This window comes from Larus michahellis, chromosome 1, assembly GCF_964199755.1.
Source record: "Larus michahellis chromosome 1, bLarMic1.1, whole genome shotgun sequence".
NCBI classification, from domain to species: Eukaryota; Metazoa; Chordata; class Aves; order Charadriiformes; family Laridae; genus Larus; species Larus michahellis.
The window spans coordinates 98,947,130-98,963,306 of record NC_133896.1 but is presented as its reverse complement, the minus strand read 5'-3'; the positions used below and the strand labels follow the sequence as shown (position 1 = coordinate 98,963,306).

General features: G+C 40.3%; 1 long non-coding RNA gene across 1 annotated transcript; it reads right to left on the bottom strand.

Moving 5' to 3' along the window:
- Nucleotides 1-518: 518 nt before the first annotated feature.
- LOC141746619 (uncharacterized) lies at nt 519-14,065 on the bottom strand. Its single transcript, XR_012588422.1, has 3 exons — nt 13,931-14,065; nt 3,680-3,888; nt 519-631 (listed from the first exon to the last, which is right to left on the bottom strand). It is a non-coding gene; the product is annotated as an uncharacterized LOC141746619 (long non-coding RNA).
- Nucleotides 14,066-16,177: the final 2,112 nt, after the last annotated feature.

Genomic DNA, 16,177 nt, shown 5'->3' with positions numbered 1-16,177 from the left:
CCTGAATCAAAATATCTAAGATTAATCAATATCATATTTATGTATAAAACAGACTAAGGGACAGTATTTGACCTTTTGGTTACTGATCTACTAACAAAAGCAAGGTCTCACAGGATTTACCTCTTCATGCTCAGTGTGGGGCAACAAGCCAGTATAACATCTGCTTAGTATTCATTGCAAAGAAAATGTACAATGCTGACACCATTAATCAGCTTGTCCAAGTGAATAGAATGTCAAAAGCTGATGTAAGAAAGCTTGGCTTTAAAAGCAAACATTTCATATGGATCTGCATGGATCCATCTAATGATGGATTAGTTAACCCTGGAAGATGAAGAATGACTCCAGCCTAATGTTTGCGGGGGACTGCATGTAAATGTACAGAGAAAGATTGTTAAAGAAATTAGAGATATGGGAACTAGTTCTACAAAAATCAATCAACTACCATTGGTGCCTCGAATTTCAGTATGTGATATTAAACACAATTAATAAAAACACATTTTGTTTTAAGTCCTACCAGCAGGTTGCAAGCTGTGCCTTAAAAGTAAGTTTTTTCATTCAGAGAACTGCTAAACAGTAGGTAGCATTTCTTCCTCCTTCCCCTGCTTTGCCGAGCCACAGACAGGAACAGTACCTAAAAGACAGAAATTATCTGGAATTAATTTCAGTGGAATAGGTGCAAGGCAATGCAGCAGTACTTGAAATCTGGGGTTAAATTATAGATGAAAACAGAGGAACAGTCAGTAAAGGGTGCTGTTACTTCCCTATTTAATGAGGAGTAGAACATCTGTCAGGGAAAGAGGAGGTAGGGAACACAGACACATGGAAGCTAGAGATGGAAAAAGTCTCTGCTAGCCAGCTTAAAAATGCAGGACCTATTCTATTGCTTTGTCAAATCTGCTTTTAAAAGTACAAGGCTTTTCTGCTTCCAAGATTCCCTTTGGAAGATGTCTCTGGACTGTAGTGTATTTTGGTCTCAGTATATTTTTTCCTGATACCTTTTTTTTTTTTACCTGAAAAAGCTTGAGAATTTACTGTAAAGTGCTATTGAGTAAGGACTGTGGTCTTTGCTCCAACTGGCTAAGGAATAGCAGTAGCATAAAATAATTTTGGGTCTGATGCTCATGAGTTAGATCAGATCAATATAAATGAAATGATTTTAAACAAACAAAAAGCAATGTTGGGAAAATGAAGAAATTTTATAAAACAAAGAGAACCATTTGGTGAAGTAGGCTGGACTGAATAGCTCGAAGTCCTGAATGTTGAGACAATTTGGGAGCATTTGTAAATAGGAGATGCAAAAACCCTCTGTAACTTGAGTCCCAAGAAAAGAAAAACACTTTTAGAGGAAGGGTCTGACGGTAACTGGATGAGCAGCTACCTGAAAAAATATATTAGAGGTAAAGAAAAGCTTAGAAAAAATGGAAAAGAAAATCAATCAACTAAAATTTCTCTGCCTTGGAGATCAGAAAAAATAGCAATACAGTACAAATTGCCAAAAGGACCAAAACAAAAAAAAGAGAGAGAGAAAAAAAAGGAGTCTTTAATCATTAAAAAAAAATGGATCACTGTGCGATCCTAACAAATCAGAAATTAATGATTATCTGCTGAAGATACCAAAAGAAAATGGGGGCTATTTTTTCCATCTTGTACAGCAAACACTACTTCTGTATTTAACAATATAGAAAGAACATGATGATGCACTTGTAAAATTCAATAGTATACAAGGCTTCACAACCTGTTGTAAAGGAAAATATTGTAGAAAGCATAAAGGTAATGAAAAAGAGGAAAAAATGCAGTCTAGGTTTATGAAAGATAACAGATTGCTCTGGCATTGTTTTTGACAAAAATCAGCTTTTTTTCAGGAAAAGAAAATGCAGTAAATCTATCGTGACTTCTGTAAAGCATTCTCATACAGTTCATCAATTAAAGTGGAGAAGATATGAAATAGTACAGGAATTGCCTGCATATGTGAATACAAATGAGTATGATAATAACAAGAGGGTTTGGCAGGGAGAGTAAGGGGGAGAGAGGGAGAGAGAGAGAACAAGGGTTTATCCCTGATGGTTCAAGGAGGGTTAGAGACATCCTTCAGGACTGTTTATGGAACTTGGTATTATAAAATATTCTCATGAATGGCCTTGGAGCAAAGACTATTAATGAAATCTGTTGATGGCACATTTGGAGGCATTTTCAGTACAGTGGCAAAATATTGTATAAAGAGAGGGAACAGATTATCATACAAGAAGGATTGATTTTTTCAGTCAGGGGTAGTAGAAATGTGATGAACTACAATGAAATGCAAAGACTAATATGAGTTTCTCATTTAAGTTGGCAGTTTAGCAATTGGAGGTGTCCAGACACAATGACCCATGGTCCAACTATGAGATGTGACTGACATGAAGACATGAAAAAGACAAATGTGATCCTCATCTGACAGGCAAGATATTTTAACACATGTAAGGAAATATTAAGTTAATTTTATATGAAATGATAAAACATCCCTTGGAATATCATGTACTCGTCACAATTGTTTAAAAAATTAATTTGATCTGGATTGGGTACACAGAACACATTCAGAGACTGGACGCTAGGCTGATCAGGAGGCTGCATACTACAGTCACGAAGAGCCTATCTTGCTAAGGTGCCTAAAAGTGATATTGTTCAAAGGAGCAACTAGATAAGCTCACAGATAAGAGGAATTTGATCTTCATTGCAAAAGATGATACTGGCAAAATGACAGCTAAAAGAAGGTTTCTAAAGAGCAGAGCAGGGAGTTACTAAACCAGCCTTTTGAGATAATAGGTGCAAGAAGACCAATTATATTTTAAGAGGATTGCCAACAGTTTGTGAGTAGATTTTTATTAAATGACTGTTTGTCATAACAGGAGATTGCACTTTGTGGACCTCAAGATTTTTATACAGAACCTGAAGTCCTTTTTTCCCCACTTTCTCCCATAGGAAAGAAAAAAAAGCCAAAAAGGAAAAAAGACATTTAAAGTTGCCACTGCTGTTAGGACTGAGGAATCTACTTTAATACAGATAGTTTGAAAAACTCGCAAAGGCCTCAGAAAGCTTTAAGTAATGTGTAGATTCCCCTCAGGCTCTAATGGATTCACTACTTGTTCTTTGACTCCTGAATGCCTCTGTGCTTCGTTCTGTAGGATTCCTCCTCCTTGTTATAGTGCTCCTCTAGATTCAACTTTTTCTGGTGAGGCTCAAATAGTTCTTGGACTAGGCTGTGTATAGGTACAATCTTGAAAGACTTTGGAAATCCTATAATAACATACCTGATCATGCTCTGCCTATGTCTGATCATGGCCTGCCTACAAAATCAGATACACCCTTGGCTTTTGCCATCCCAAGATAATCTGCTTCCCTGTCTTAGTTTTCTTAACATGACTCTATTAGCTTTTGATAACTGCCAGATGGCCCCCAAACACACGCTAGCCCAATCACAGCAGGACAGACAACTGCTCATCTAGTGGAGCTGTGCCAGTCTGGAACCTTCTCAGTCAAATTTGGGATTCATAAAATCACATTTAGAAGAATATGCATAAGGCAGAGACATATCCACAGGTTTACTTTCCACACATCACAGACCAACTCTTAGAAAAACTCCCGCAGAGATTGGGAAAGTGACCCTGAGAAATGCCCTTGTAAACCGCAGTGCCAAACTCACCGAACCGGAGTGCCAGTGGAGTACACTGCTCCATTAACATGGGTTACTTCCGTCCTGTTTGGCAAGATTGTCCTACGCTTGACTCACATCCAGGTTGCTGCTGGCTTCGTCTTCCCCTTCTTGGGCTGCGGGCAGGTTCTGCACAGGGCTACTTGTGTCCTGGTGGGATGGTGCGGCTGCAGTGTCTGCAGTCTGTTTCCAAACTGAGGCTGCACAATGCAAAACGTAACCAACAAACAGATGTCAAAATTGAAATAAAATGAGAAAGGAATGGTCTGGGCCTCGGTTAGCCCCGCAACATATCATCCAGAGTAAGTATGAATGAGTCCTAGACCTGCTAACTGGCAGTTGTGGATTGAACTTTAAGATAAAGCTATTTAAAGAAGTTGGATTTAAATTGAACATAAGATCTGAACCAGTTCTTAAATCAAATGCAACTGTTTGTTTGACTGGTTAGGCAATTATGTGCACAAGAAGAGAACCAGTACCTTTAATTATAAATATACCAACTCAGAAATAATGAAGGCTTACTTAACTTTGAGTCTTAGCTGTGGTCTCAAAATACTTCCTGATAGGAAGTGTGTAGTGCAACTCAAATACTTTCACAGCCATCTAAGAGAACGCTTCAGGCTATGGAGACGTGTCTAGGACTATAAAACAATACATGCGTAATTTGTATTTTGTGTATTACTTTTGGAAAAAATTGTACAAAGTGCCTCTTTTTTTCCCAGGTAAGATGTAATCACAGTACACAGGCTGGCCTGTTTCCAGGATTCTGGAATGTGACCTGTGTCACCAAATTTCAATTATATTACTGATTTTGGTATCCATGATTAATTAAAAAACATCGTATTCACATTTGATGTGTACCTAAGAACTCAGGTATGAAAGGTTCTGGAATAGCAAAGTAGAAATCTCACAGCTGTTTGATTTATATTTTAAAAAATAAGAGTTCCTAAAAAATATTTTGAGCATTAACTCAAACAGTTCAAAGAAGCTCCTCAGTTTCATACTCATTATAAATTAATTTTATGCCTTCTCCATATGTTTTCATATTCAGCTATTGGCAGTTCCAACATTTGCATGGCAAGAGCTGGAAATTCTGGCAATTAGACAAAGAGCAGAGGGGACTTTTCACACCTGTAATGGTAGGGAAGGCAGCCTGGGCTTGGGGGATGAATACTGCTAGAAGACAGTTAGAAAATTACTCCACAGTGATATGGTTAATTGTGCCATTTCTAAGCGAACATTTTTCCTTTCCAAATTCACATTCCATCCCTGCCAGGTGATGAGGAGCTCATCCTTCTCACAGCTAACATTAAAAGCATAGTTTAGTACACTGATGATTCTTGGCTAGCATTGTCAAAGGTATTTGAACACTCATATAGACTAGAAACCTATTCACTTTATACACTTCCCCCCCCTTTACCCCCCTCACCCCCCGTTTTTTTTACCTTTTCATCACAGCTATTGCAACTACTATTGTGATTTACACCTTCTGGTGCATCTTTCCGTTCTGTAGTCTGTGTTCATTTAGAGACGGGACTGTCCTTTACTAGATGTCTGCAAAATGCCCACCACAGAGACTTCCCTGAGGACTTCCAAAATCTTTCTCATTCCCTTTCATATAGTATCTAATAATAAGCAAGAGTCAAGAGCACAATTCTTCAGCAAATTCCATTGCTATGGAATCACGATATACACAAGGCCCTGATAACGTCTACGTATTTTGTACATAATTTTTTTCCTAGACAACTGCACACAGGGTCAAGTGCCTTGGGAGTTTAGATCATTTTGTTTCCTATGCATTATCTAAGTGAGGAATTGCATGCAGGCGCAGAGTGCCTCCCACATTATCAGGAAGCATCTGGAAATTTGACCTATATTTGAGAATAAAGTTCTCTGCACTGTGTTTCAGATGTAAAAGTCCTGCTTGTTTACGATATGTGTCACCAGACTTTCTTATTTGATCTACCTTTTATTGTCTTTCAAGATGCTACTTTAGCTTTTCAGTTTACACATTTTCACATAGATGGAATCTTCACTCTTACTCGTTCAAATCTATTTAGCTATCTGGATCATTGTTCTGAAAAAAATTCATTAAATTCTCTCTTTTTACACCAGAATTGACAGTGGTTTCAAAGAAGGACTTGATTTATAACACAGGCCTGATTCTCACTTCATGTAAAGCAGAAAAAGTCTACTGAAGCTGTTGGAGGTTCATAGATTTTCACAAGCTCGTCCTTTCTACCCTCTTTGTCTAAGGAGTCCGTAACAGCATTAAAATGTGGCAGCATTGCTGTAGCTACACTAGCCTAAGGCTGTAAGTGAGGCAAGGAGGTAATCTCTTTCTAGACCAGCTGATGTAGCTAGCCAAACTCAGACTTGTTTTCACATTACAAACCTTTTCTAAAAAGGATAATCTAATGAAAATCACAACTTTCTAAAAACTATGCCTAGTACTTAAAAGTAGCTTCTAAGCGATGGTTCACCCTAGAACCAGCCAACACTGTCCCTTTATTTGTTTACTAAGCATTTCTAGACTGGTGTGAAGGGATTCTTGCCTTCCACCTGAATATGCATGCGCTTGTTCAAACATTCCCATCCCTGGTTGCTCCCTCTTTATTAACTTTTCTTCATATTCTGCTTTCCAGAAGCAGGTGCTCTGTTGTATTATCTGATCATCCTCATCTCAAAACTCACTTCAATAAAAATATTAGTGGTTATTTCCCCAGGGCTAAGGGGAATCGTGAAAAAAGCCTTCGGTTTCCTGTGTCAGAAAGTACTTCGGGGTTTCCATGAGTGAGATCCTGAGGAACCCCACGACACATGGTGTGCTTCTAGAGAGAGTATGGCCAGATCTGCATGTGATTTCTTGATGTCTTATGCATTCTTTCAGGACATCTAGCTTAGCATTTCATCAATCCAAATATTCACCTTTAAATTACTAGAAAATGTTTGTTTCTGAGAAAGCAGAGTGTGCTCTGTGTTTATCAGGAATAGCCTGTCTTGTGGAATGTCTATTGCTGTGAGTAAGAACACTGGAATGAAAAGCTGAATCCTTCCTCAAAAGCCTGCTTGCTTGCTTTCCTTTTGTTTTTCAGCTCAAGGAGGATATTGACGCCATTTGCTCAGTGCTCCACAGAATTGCTGAGCCCTGCATTACTGTGAAAAAAAAATCCTTCATTACAGAAAAATATGACCCTTCAGTTAGAAGGAGGCAGTAACAGGACCAGCACACAGTTTAAAGAAATACTGTATTATAAACATGTTTGTTGCGACATTTGAATCTGTAATTTGGAGAATACAGTTTCTTGTTCTTCAGTGAAAGAGTAAAAAGAAAGATTCATAGGACTATAAGAACAGGACCAGATAATTAGCATATTTACATTTGGAAAAGTAACCATCCTGTGTAGCAATTTAAAACATTTTCCTCAACTAACCCACAATAGGAATTATCAGCCTTAAGGAGATGTCTGCATCATTTGTTCCAAACAATCAGCTCCCTTATAGAAAAGTAGACTTCTTAGTAAGTTGTCAGTCCACATCAGATCATTTCCAGCCAGGACCGATCTCCCCGGTGCTCTGTAGGCTGAGATTGTAATCTTGCTGAAAAATTACCAGGAAGCCATAGAAATGATAAAATCTTTGGAAGGAAAGATGTAGCCCAGACTGGATGGTAAGAAGACTTAGTTTCCTGCGACGGCTCCACCTATTTGAGGAGTTGATTCAAATATTTCTCCTGTTTCACAACTTGACTTTCTGATGGGCTGTTGGCCGAGGGCCAGCATTCCAATTAGGCACAAGCTGGAAGACAGCCTGCAGGTCGATGCCTTTCCCTGGACACCAAAGGCACTGTTAAGATAAAATCTTAACTGCATTCTGGCCAAGATCAGACTGCAGCCATCATTTACTCATTCCTCCTCTCTCACGCTGTTGCAGCTGGATTTGTACATCTGAAATTTTGGAGATAATGAAGTGTGAAATCTGAATGAACTTTTTCATATTGGACACAACAGGGAAGAAGCTCTGTGAGCAGCAGCAGCAAAACTGACAGCTAAAGGACTCTTATGCAAAAGATACCTTAGTGGATGGGGTTCATGTGAAGTCCTTTCCATCTTTACAGCACATTTCTTTGTCTAAGGACCAGGAAGCATTGCAAACAACTTACTCACACAACTGCCGTTGGAAGTAAGAAAGCAGCATGATTCTCAAATTACAGATAGCAATATTGGGAGAGATACTTTCAAGCCATAGAAAACAGTGATAGAGCTGGGACTGGATACTCTGAGTATCTGGTAATGAAACCTCGTCCACAGCTTAAAGTCACATTTTCATTGAACTGGGCCATGCAGGTACTCACATAGTCTCCATGAACTGACCACCTCTGTAAAACAATAAAACAGCGTGATTCCTGCCTAGTAGATAGGGAATTGAAGTGCAAATACATTTTGTCACACAGGAAGTTTATGGAAAAGGCAGGAACTGAACCAGATGTTCGAAGATCTGGCCCAGTGCCTTCAGCACAAAATAATGCTTTTAACTCATAAAAGTGCTCAAGACAAAACTGCTCTTTCTCACCTTTTATGATCTGGTTTGGTTAAGAGAATAGAGAAAGATCAAGAAGTATGCTGTTAACCCAAAGCCTACTCTGTGATAAGAGAACGTGCTTTGATGACTGTGGAATGTTATTTTGCTTTTACTTAAATCAGGAAAGAAAAAAGTGCCTGTTTTGCGGAGACAATTTCCAGACTTGGATCTGCTTTCCTCCTTTCCTTCTGTAAACTCCTTTTCTCTTTGATACGTCTTTTCCAAAAGTACTCAGGGCTGACCCGTATGGATGGTACTGGATAAACTGCATAAGCTGCTTTTCAAACACTGCAAATTGTTGTGAAAACTTGATAGAACTACATGGCTCCATTATCTACACGTCCCAGCCTGCACTGGGAAGAAATCTGTTTTAAAAGCATTGTTTCTCTAGAACGTGTAAATAAATTTGGCTAGAGCAGCTGTGCAGAGCAATACTGTTGTGCTGTCATCTCCTCACCCCGCTGGATGCAACCTGGCCCTGATAATTAGCCTTGGCTCTCGTGGGAACAGAAATGTGCTGCCTAAATGATTGCTCCTGTTATCCGGGTTTCCTACTGTGCTGGGAGTTCTTTGCTTTAATTTCATTAACTGCCTTAAAGCTCAGCCATGTGCAAAATGTCATCTTTTTTTCCCAACAGAATCTGCATTAAGGTAAATGCAATTGTTTAATATCCAAGTTGGTGGGGTGAAGGGAACAAAGAGCTGCACGCCAGGTTCTTCACGTGAGTCAGTGCCAATTCAAATCTATTTAACTACTGTAAATTGATTTGAAGGCAGCACCAGATGTGCCACTAGATTTCCATTTATTCCTCACAGAAAGTCGATGAAATGCATGTCGTCTGGAAATCGTCCCAGGGAAGCAGATGTAATGTGTTTATCGAGGCTTTGACTAAAGACCAATCCTTGAAGCTTCAGATAGGAGTTAAGGGTGCTCAGCATCTCCCAGGAGACTCCCAGCATAATGGTAGGCCACATTGTAAGTGGAATCTGCTTTTTGTAATACAACATAGATTCAAAAAGTCTTTTGAGTAATTCTGTGAATGGAAGACTAAGATCAAGTCAGATATTTAAACCATAATAATCCTTTCCTACTGAATCTGGATGAGAATACTTTGCTTCAGTGATCAACATCATAATTCTCCGGTTCAATTTTCTTTTCTTTTGAAAAGTTCATTTCCTGTGGCCATTTTCTAAGATCTCAATGTTTACAGGAAACCTAACTCTCTAACACATCCCACTCGGAGAGACTTTCCACTGCTCACAGAAAGGTACTGAAAGGTACAAAAGTTCAAACGTACTCAGCTGCAGATGAGCTCACCCTCACCAGTTCTCTGCAGCTGATTATAATAAAAACATCACCTCCCATGTGACCAGCTCTTGCCATTGAAAAGCAATAATGTAATCTCCGGTGGGATCCTGGATGACATACAGCTAGTATTAAAACACAGATATTTCTCCAGATTTCCCCGCAGCCTGTAATTTCCTTTAGTGGAAGGACTATGTGACTGAGCAGAGTTTGAAGAGGGTAAAGGAATAAACACTCTATTAATATTAAAGGAAAAAAAGAAAAGATGACCACCTAAGTAACACAGATTGTAGCTTGGCAGTTGGGGTAAACACATGGGACTGCACTGATAATAAGAGTTGATTTTTATTCTTATTTATTACATAAGAAAGTGTAGGGCTTTGAATAAAAAAAAAAATTGCTATTATTAGCATTTATTTCTTTCAGCTAAAAAAGTTATTATCGGCTCTGATCAAATACTTCATGGAAATATTAGCTTTATTGGGCATTTGATCAAGCCATCAGAGCATTTAGATGAGCGTCTCTAATACAAGAAATTTGCCTTTCCGTGCAAGAATGCTATTCTAAGAAATATCACAGACTTCTAAATTCTACTGTGCCTGGTGGCCTCAAGGAAGAGCAGAGGCATTCCTATGAAAAGAATAAAGAGCAAAATGCTTGCTGAGTAGCTGTCCTTGCTCATTACAGATGGCTGATTACTTGCCTAGCATTTAATTAGTGGCATTCTTTTTTCCTTTCTAGAAAAAAAGGACCATTATATTTTGCATATCTGTCATGAAAGCGGAGATGAAATACTGTTACTCACAAACAAAAGAATTCAGATATCCTAAGGAACATCAGATAAGGATTACAATATACCCCAGAGCTTGCTTGAGACAACCAAAGCCATGGGGAGGCTATGCAATTTCCAGTCACTCCTCTCAGCTAGATTCCATCACCAGGCAGGGAGATGTGTTGTAATAAAAATGTAATATCATCCCTCATGGTTTTAAGAACCTATCTCCCATCTCTCTGAGTAAGCAGTATTTACAGAAAGCTAAGAAAGGAATCTCTTCAGAAATATCCCACCCAACCTAGAGAGTCTGAATGCAATAAATATTGTCAGTAAATATTCATATTGAGTGGGATTCTTTGTGTACACAGACAACAGATTTTCAAAATAAAGGATACTGTTATTTTAACAGAGCAAGAGGAATTGCTAGCATTGCAGACTTATCAGTGCATTGGAAATTGCTGAGTAGGTATTGCTTTATCTTCACAAAACACAAACAGACCTTAGAATGTGTATTAGCTGCTGACAGTTTCAATAACTTCCCTGAAGCCATTTATAGCTCTTCCCAGCTCTTTATGATTTTTCTGAAGAGAGATCACTGGACTAAGTGGGCCTGAGAAAATGCATAACTTAGAGCATACCATCTATCATGATTTGCTAGGATTACTTTTAAGAGGCTACAGAAAGTGCAAAGTGGGCCTATACTTGACACACAGCTCAAAGTGTGAGGAGGGGAGATGGGGCGCTTGAAAAGAAGTCTTCAAGGTACGTTACTGCTGCCCATATCATCAAAGAACAACCAGAGAAATTAAGATTTGCCAGTCTCAGAAAGGTTGGGCTAAACCCTCTGTGCTTATTCCCCAGAAGTCCTCAGAGGACCTCAGTAATGTGCATCCACTATAAAATGATGTCTATTACAGTTCTCCATAGAAAAAATATTCTTATCAAACACATTCCTATATGCACAAATAGTACCGTACTCTGTTTTGAAATGAGACTTACTGGTCGTGCCACAAACTGCTACAATGTCCTGCTAGAACATCCTTGTGTGTGCTAAATATTTGCCTTCAACTGCTGTGGTATATAGTGGTTTGACTTATGCTGTTGTATGTGTTGGGTTGGTTTGAATACCAATAACTAACCATATGACACTCTTATAACAAGAAGTTGGTCTTGTTTCCACATTTCATTTTCCAAGAGTGTTCTGACCCAACTAGAATCGAAACCTTATTTGTACTTAATGTAACTAATTCCCTAAACTGTTCTGCAATAAATAATTATGATTTTTGATTCTGTATAGTTCTTAATTTGCCATCTGGTACTTTTTAAAAGAAAAATAGCTGGCATGTATGTACACAATCAATTTGGTATGGTTTCCAAAAATGTTTAGCTTTGGTCTAACTTCATGCTAGTCATGTCTGAAAACCCCACCTGCCATGAATTATTTTTGCTCTTTCCTGCTTGTGGAAGAAAAGAGGCACATAGGCTGAGGTGGAGGAAAGCTAGCCAAAAATGTCTGGAAACACAATGATGTTGACTGGAGCATAAAAGTTAAGGTGACGTATTTCAAAACAAACAAATTACTGGTAGGAATTTTTCATTTGTTACACTTCTTCCTCATTTTGTTAAGGAATAGCTGATACGCCCCCACCCCCAAAAAACAACAACCCAGAATCCACAAAGAGCCGCCGATGAAAGATCAGTGTCACTATGAGATGACAGACCTAATGCTCAGTGCCCGTGAAGATGTTGCATGCAACAAGTTTGAGAGGTCTTCATGTACCTCACTAATTGAACATAGTATGCCAAATCCAAAGTGACAGAATGACATGTCCCAGCATTAGCAAGGAACACAGTCGACAGCCCCAAAGGTGAATCTTTCACAAACTAGCCAGATGCATTCCCCTACCAGGTAAGAATGCAAAAAGGCTGAACCTTGAAAGGCCTTGAAGTCTTGGGACAGGAAATCTGTGCGTGTGTCTCAGGAAACTGAAGGCTCTTTGAGCACAAAACTCCCTTTAAAAAGGTTGTAGGTAAACTAACTTGTGGTTCAGAAGAGAAGTACAACAAAGTAGGAGGAATGTTGTTACCTCAAGAGTTACAGCTCTATCTGGTGGAAGAAATTGTTTATAATCTTTATTTATAATCTCTTGTTTTGTTGGCCAGACCTGGACTCCCTGTAAGGCTTAGGAAGGCTCTGCTAGCTGCTAAAGCAGTAGTACCACATCTTCTAAGCTAGGAAAGCCACTTTATCTGTAACTACTTCTTGCCTAGAATGTATTGACTACAGTTTTGAATTTCTGGGTAAAAAAAGTGTGGGAGTAGACTATTTTCAGGTCACAGAACAGTCCATTTGACAGAATGATTTTTTAAAAAGAAATCTTTTCATTAAAGCAGCTTGGCTTGGAAAAATTCTTGTCACACACTTCAAAAAAAAACCAAACCCAAACTTAAATAAACAGGACTCATGCAAGCAGGGAGCTAGAGTACTGCCCAGGCTGTATACAAAGGAAAACTTAAATGTTTCTGTGTATCATTTCTCTGCAGATTCTGAGCTGGTGTGAGGTGGGTGAGTGTCAGGACACAGTGAAGGCCAGCTGTTCCCTAAAGGCTGGGGAGCTGTGAGCCAGGTGTGATAACAAGGACAGTAGGGCAGGAGCCTTATCAGCCATGTGCCACCGGAGTGAGCTGAGCAGGGCCAGCCTGGGCGTGGCAGCCAAGGACAGCCCAGAGCCTGGATCGGTAGGTTTGAGGAACGCAAGCCAGAATTAATGCAAAAGCTGAAATAATGAGGGGTTTACAGCAGTTCACTACATCTCATGAGTTCTGCCGGTCAAGCCCGAGGTAGAAAGGAAGCACCAGGCACCGCCTGTGATTATCCTCTGTTAACAGCAGTGCAGAATCTGCAGCTTATCTCCTTGCCAGGATTCTCTCTACTTGCCTGCATGGGTCATATGTGTTTAAGGTAAGATAAAATATGTTTCAGGACAAAGACCCTGTTTTCCTGTGTATTTGTTAAGGCTGGTGCAGCTCTGTGATTCCCATCTTGGTCAGTCCATGGAAAAGCAATATTAAATGAAAAGCAAACTTCAGGCAACACAGCATGTTTGTCTGCCTGTCAGGCTCACGTTTAGCTTCTGTCTTGTCTGTGTCTGTGAGAAATGTTAGAGGGTCTCCCAGGTAAAGTGTACCCTGGAAAGAAGAAAACAGGCACAACAGCAGTTCTGTGAGTAGGGTGATCTTTAGAGATTTCTGCCAGTGATAAAGCAAATGCTTAAGTCTTACTTCACTGCCAAACATTCAGTAACGAGGCCAGGTATTCCACTTGAAAAAGGTAAGGAGGAAACTTCCATTGACTTTAGCTGTTGCATGAAGAAAGGAGGAAAAAAGTAGAGCAACTTTTGCATTGAGGCAATAGTTAGGCTAGTGCTGCTCTCTACTGGCGCAGAACACACATTGCTCTAGCAGTGCCTGGGTATTTGTGTAAGCGGTGGTTGAAGGGTATGCGAGCTATTTTAATAAACTTTAAATTAAACAAAAGCTGCAAATTAATATATTGTCACTAATAAAACTAAATACTTACCATTTAACTTTTGTGTGTGTCTAAAAACTTGGTTTCATCTTCTGACTTCAGTTGCTTCAAGTAAATCCAGCAGCTAAATGTAAACATTCTGCCATTACTGTACATGCAAAAAATGTTTCCCATTGGTAATAATTCTCTTTCCTCCTTTCTTTCTTTTTTTTATAGAAAATTTCATGAATTTACACTTAAATGGGAATTTGAATGGTCTGAATTATAGCTGAAAATTTAGAGGCTATATTTAAGAATGTTTGAAAATGGGATCCCAGAGGTTTACTTTAGGAACAAATAAAATCACACCCATTTGCTCTTTAAAACAAACAAGAAAAAAGTGCTGCTCTGTTTATCATATGACACAGGTATTTGCAACTACTTAAAGATGGATAGTCATAGAATCATAGAATGTGTTGGGTTGGAAGGGACATTTAAAGGTCTTCTAGTCCAACCCTCCTGCAATAAGCAGGGACATCTTCAACTAGATCAGGTTGTTCAGAGCTGCGTCCAACCTGACCTTGAATGTTTCCAGGGGTGGGGCATCTACCACCTCTCTGGGCAACCTCTGCCAGTGTTTCACCACCCTCAGCATAAAACACTCTTCCTTATATTATTCTGAATCTTCCCTCTTTACAGTTTCAGACCCTAGAGATTCAGTCTTACTTAAGGTGAGGATAAGAAGATAAATATAATGCTCAGAATTTAATCTTGGGTAAAATAATAACTGAGTTTGTGTCTCACAGAGCCATGGCTGAACTAGGTGACAGGCAAAGATAAGAGCATTAGCACTTTGGATTTTTGTAGCAAAGTGGCCAGTAATTTCTTACTATCTTTTCCTGTAAATTTTGAAACATGTAAAATTTCTGGAAATGCACGTGTTGGTTTCAGCCTACCCCCTGCCCTGTGTTCCCTTGGGTGGGAGGTACACGAGGAAGAAGGGGCTGGGAAGAGGGACATGGGCAGACCCTTCAGCCTCTGCAACCTTTGTGGTAGTTTCGTCCAGAATTGTGAAAGGACTCAGCACTTCCTGGCCTTGCCCACCTCTTCCATCTTCACCCCAGGTGTTTCTGTCAGGACCACAGCCCAGCAGAAACAGTGCAGGCATACCTGGATGGAGAAACCTTGTGTTATTTGCCTGGAGCCCCTGGAGGAGAAAATCTGTCCTACCAGGCTGTGGTGTTCCCCCCATGTAGGCACACGTGGTTCCATCAGTGCTGCATCCAGGCACGAGGCCCTTCATGTGCTTGTTCACACTGGTCATGTCTCTCTTGCAGTGACAGGCTCTACGCACAGGGAGAAATTCTTGCCAAAAATGTCTTCCGTGAGGATCTGAGTCCCCATCATGTTGGTTCTCTTCTGCCCTTCCACTGTGCCCACAAGACATAAGAAGTGTACAAGAGTGTGGGGTCAGCACAGGGGCTCTCTCACCAAGCTCCGTCTCCAACAAGAAGGGCTTCTGAGAGGACAGGAGGATGTGGGATACTACGCAGGGATGGCTCCAGGCCCTGGGAGCTCAAATTGCTGAGCAGGAAGTGGGGTGCTGGTGGCTATGAGGTCTGGAGGGATTTGTTCTTCCCAGAACTTGCCCAGCTGATAGAGGCAAGGCTTCTGCAAAAAGCTGGGGAGGTGGCGCCTGTCCCTCTTCTCTTGGATAAAAGTACTTCAGACTTTCACTTCTTCCTGTAGTCTGTCACAGCCCCTGTTTGCCACCTGTGAAGCTACTCTGCTTTCAGTGTCGCAGCACCCCAGGCTCTGGCCTCCGCCTCCCAGGTGACAGCTTTGTATCCCTCACCTACTTTGTCTGCAGCCAACATATTGCTTCAAACACACATCTCGCTCACCATCCAGTTCACACTGGTCAGACCCCTGCCCTGGGCTCCTGCTCACTTCCCATGGCCCATGTCAAGTTCCTTCTTCTCAGAGCGCCGCATTTCCCCATCTTGCACACTCCTCTGGTCCCCTCTTTTTCTGGAGTCTCCCCACGTACTTCTCTATACAGACAATAATGAGAATTCAGAAAGGAGTCTGATTGCCAAGATAGCACAGCACTCTCTTTTACTGCACGAGGATACAGTTTTGGTTGGAATTGCTCAAAGATTTATGGTCTGGTTCACCTCAGGCGTGCTCAGAAGCTTAATGCAACACCTCACTTGCCTCACAGCACCCACAGGATATATTCTTATGGTAGTTCTCCCAAGTGTCTTCAGCATCCTTCTCTGCAGCCTTTTCTCACAGTAATCTGTGAGATGCTGTAAT